Below are 4,934 nucleotides of genomic sequence, written 5' to 3'. Positions count from 1 at the left end.
CCTCCCACTCTGTCTAGACACTAATGTAGATCTGACTGCATGCGATAGGTCTAAGCAATATGGCAGGCGATTCCACCCTTGCCTGTTAGAGGGCAAGGTGGAGATGAAACCATCTTGCTTAGGCCCATCGTCATCTCAGATCTAGTGTCTAGGGGGGGTTGGAAGTAGGGGCTGGTGTAGGCCACAGGATATTTGTCCCTTCTCTCTCTGCTCCTGAGACTCTCACACCTACAAAACCGAAAGCACAACTACACCTTTCTCTACTGTAACCTTTAAAGACATTCAGTAAGGATGAGGGTTTGTCCGAAGAGTTGCTTCCACAATGGTGAGGTTAGGAGCTCAGTCGTTACAACCCTGTGTATGATCCACCACCACCACCACCAGCTACAAATGAATGTCCACTATGGCTAAGCTAGGTGGTGTTTGATAAATTAATATGTGAATGGGAGAATTCCCCATGAATGTGATTGGCACTTTAATACTATTATCTTTTTAAACAAACCCCTTATATATATTGGGTGTACTAGTGGAAAGAGAAGGAGAGAGGGGACAGGAAGATTTAAGATCAAACATTTTCCTTCAGGGCTATTCTATTCCACTTGGGATACTTGAACATTTAGAAACAAAACAAGCAATCTTTTTATTTTAGTCTCGATGTCGGAGGGTGTCAGTGCTGCAACAGTGGCATTCTCCATCATTGTTTTAACTTGACCAATGAACATATATTGACTAGGAGGAAGACGAGGAGATTGGGTTGGGTTGCACATGCCTTTTGAGCAGGAAAGCAAACAAAATCACACCCATCACATCACATCTTACCTGACTGGCCGCTCCTATCAGGTGACATGGAGAGGTTTGATGTCGGAACCATGTAGTCTGACTACGGGGGTTCCACAAGGGTCTGTCCTGGGTCCTCCCCCTCCCCCCCCTCTACACTACTTCTCTGGGTATATTACACTCACAGTCATCCATGATTGGATGGAATAAGTACAGTAGATGCGGGTCAATTTGATAGACTGCTAGACTACAGATAATAAATTGCCAGGTTGAGAACCTTATGTCTGGTTTTGTACCTATAGGAACTGGAATGAGGAATTGATTAGTGCTGAAAAGATATTGTAAGAACAAGCAATAACAAGAATTCCAATGTAGAGTACCTGTACCTGGTTTTATATGGCGAATAAAAGGTTATATTCTTGTACCTGTCCTGGGAGAACTGATGTGTCACAACCGCCCCCTCTACTGGCAATATACCTCAAATGCATGATGGCATGTAGTCATGAAATTAGTTACATTAAGCCGGATGGTATTTATTTACGCACAGCACAAACCTGACTATTCAATCCACAATGCATTCACTCACTCCCTCTCTCGCAGTTCTGCGGCTGGGGGTGTGGCCTCTCAGGTGGGAGGTAGTTGTGTGTGTGCAGGATCCTCATAGCGATGACGCGCATGGCCAGCTGGAAGCCCAGGGCCACCTCCGCAAACTGGGGGGCGGGGGGGCACTTTAATAGGCCACACGGTGACATCTTATAGCTTATCTCTCACCGGATCATGGGCTATGCACTCGGGTGCTCGGGGTCAGGAGCGCAGTGGAGCGCTTAGTCTCGAGCTCGTTTCAAATATTTAATATAATATGTAATATATAATATGAATGATTCATAGAGATCGATTATCCTCATTTAATATGGCATGGGTGGGGGGGGGGTCACTGCTGTTGAGTGATATATTACATGTTTTGGGGATAACCCTCACGCTTAGAGAGTGGCTATTTATATTTGTCACATATGTATAGGCTACCATAGGTCACGTTGCCTTAATGTTCGCGAAACGATCGTGATTGAGTCTGTTAATTGTAATAAGCTAAAAGAAAATAGCTCAAATCTATTTAAACCTAGCCATACATTTATTGTAATTAGCCGCTTGGACTAGCCACAGCTGTCCTATCCGGTCTTTGACATCACGGGTGTTCGCATTATGACGTAGAAATTACACGTACAACGGCAGGTTGTCAGATGTAACAAGTGGGCATAAGCGTCAGTGCTGTGATTTTCTGCGACAGATTAACATGTTGATGAAGATGTGGATCTTACAAAATGTAGGTTAGTGCAAGTAATGATGTTTTTTAGAACCCAAGAGAGGGTCGATGATCGTCAGGCGACGCTCCTGAATGAGCCAAATAGGCTGTCCCAGGATCTTCATGTGACACTCATCTGCGGGACAGTTGTGATTGCTCTCTCTCTGGTCCTCATCATATCTTGGCTATTATGGCAATTGAGAATTCTTAAAGGAAACACCAAGGTTGGTAATCAACGTTTCATTGTACTTTAATAATTCACAATTCAACGATTAATGAAGCTGCTCTGTCTTTGTGAAGCCTTAATGACCTCAACATCCGTCTGGTATTTCCTTTATACAGGATGAAAACTATGAAGACATTGATTGGTAAGTTTATAATGCATTTTTCAGTGTATCCATAACAGTGTGTGTGTGTGTGTGTTTGTGTGAGGTGTGTTTGTGTGTAATGTGTGGCATGATTATGAGGGTCCGTGTAGGACTTAAATATTGAGACACTCTTACATTCACTGTACATACATACTACTGAGACATTCACATACTATTGAAACACTCACACATACATACACACTACTGAGACACTCACACATATACATACATACATACATACATACATACATACATACATACATACATACATACATACATACATACATACACTACTGAGACACTCTCACATACACACTACTCACACACATTTTTCAGTTATGTTTTTATTTTTTATTTAACCTTAATTTAACCAGGCAAGCATTTAAGAACAAGTTCTTATTTAGAAAGGCGGCCTGGCAAGTGTATGTGTATGTATGCTCTTACATGTGAGAGTGGGAGTGTTTCACATGCATTTGTACAAATAATCTCAGTAGAGTGTGTAAGTAATTTCACTTGCAACGGAAGGTACAAGTAGCCTAGGTCTACTTCAGTACTAGAACTAGGCCTACTCAACTGGGCCTACTTCAGTGCTAGAACTAGGCCTACTTCAGTACTAAAACTAGGCTTACTTCAGTACTAGAACTAGGCCTACTCAACTAGGCCTACTTCAGTTTTAGAACAAGGCCTACTTCAGTACTAGAACAAGGCCTACTTCAGTAATAGAACTAGGCCTCCTTCAGTACTAGAGCTAGGCCTTCTTCAGTACTAGAATTAAACCTCCTTCAGAGCTAGAACTAGGCCTACTTCAGTACTAGAACTAGGCCTCCCCCAGTCCTATAACTAGGCCTCATTCAGTCCTAGAACTAGGCCTGCTCTAGTACTAGAATGAAACCTCCTTCAGTGTATTATTTCAGGCGGAAAGGCTAACATGGAGATTTCAGACGGCCTTATCAGAAAGTTGTTTAAACGTTAACTATTTCAAATGTATTTTTGTGAAACGGTATGAAGGTATAGCTTCTATGTTGTTACATTTGCAGGCCTTATTCGTAATTGGCAATTGCAATGAAGATGACATTGTCGATTTTATTATTTTTTATCGTGGCCTAGTTCTAGCACTGAAATAAGCCTTGTTCTAATACTGAAGTAGGCTTAGTTCTACTACTGAAGTAGGCCTAGATATAGTACTGAGGTAGGCCTAGTTCTAGAACTGCATTTCGATTATACATTTAAATGTATTGAAATCATCAAAAGTCATTTTAGTTTTTATTTTATTTTATCTCAAAAGTGCACAGCTGGACAGAGCCTCGACCCCGTGCAACAACTGTGGTCCGACGGACTGTGGAGGTGACATGCCGTCAGCCGGGTCTCAGATGAGTAGAGGACACAGCCGCACTAGCTACCTAACCACCCCCATGGTGTCCAGTGGTGTCGGTGTTGCGCTCTCTGCACACAAGGGCCAAAGTTCAAAGATACGATCTGAGCCTGATGTTTCACGATCACCCGAGGGCCACTGGAAGCGGGGTCTCCATCAGAGGAATTTTTGCGGGAAGTGGGAAGGAGTCTGTCAAGGGACGACCACTTCCAGTTCGGACTCTCTGATGAAGAGGGCAGCTCCACCTCACACAGCTCCATCTGACACAGGTCTACCTGACACAGCTCCATCTGTCAGACCACCATTCTCCATGACCAGGACCAATAAAGGAGACAGTCCCGCTAGCTGCCTAACCACCCACATGTTGTCCAGTGGTGTCGGTGTTGTGTTCTCTGCACACAAGGGCCAAAGTTCAGAGGGCCGATCTGAGCCGGACGTTTCACAATCACCCGAAGGCCACTGGAAGCGTGATCTGGTGGTGCGTCTCCATCGGAGGCATTTTCGCAAGAAGTGGGAAGAAGACTTTCAAGGATCGACCACTTCCACTTCGGACTCTATGATGAAGAGAGAAGCTGTCACAGCCTTGTCTGTCACAGTTCCATCTGGCACAGCTCCACCTGACACAGCTCCAACTGACACAGCTCCATCTTCATCTGTCAGACCACCATTCTCCATGACCAGGACCAGAACAGGAGACAGTCCCGCTAGCTATCTAACCACCCCCATGGTGTCCAGTGGTGTCGGTGTTGCGTTCTCTGTACACAAGGGCCAAAGTTCAAAGGGCCAATCTGAGCCGGACGTTTCACGATCACCCGAGGGCCACTTGAAGTGTGATCTGGCGGTGCGTGTCCAGTGGAGGCATTTTCGCGGGAAGTGGGAAAGAGTCTATCAAGGGACGACCACTTCCACCTCGGACTCTATGATGAAGAGGGCAGCTGTCACAGATCAACCTGTCACAGCTCCATCCGACACAGCTCCATCCGACAGAGCTCCATCTGTCAGACCACCACTCTCCATGACCAGGACCAGTAGAGGAGACAGCTCCACTAGCCACCTATCCACCCCAATGGCGTCTAGGGTTTTGGCGGTAAAGGCACAGTCCGAGCTGAACGTCCCA

The sequence above is a fragment of the Borostomias antarcticus genome (assembly GCF_949987555.1).
Source record: "Borostomias antarcticus genome assembly, chromosome: 16".
Classification (NCBI taxonomy): Eukaryota; Metazoa; Chordata; class Actinopteri; order Stomiiformes; family Stomiidae; genus Borostomias; species Borostomias antarcticus.
Note: the sequence above shows the minus strand (reverse complement) of the source record.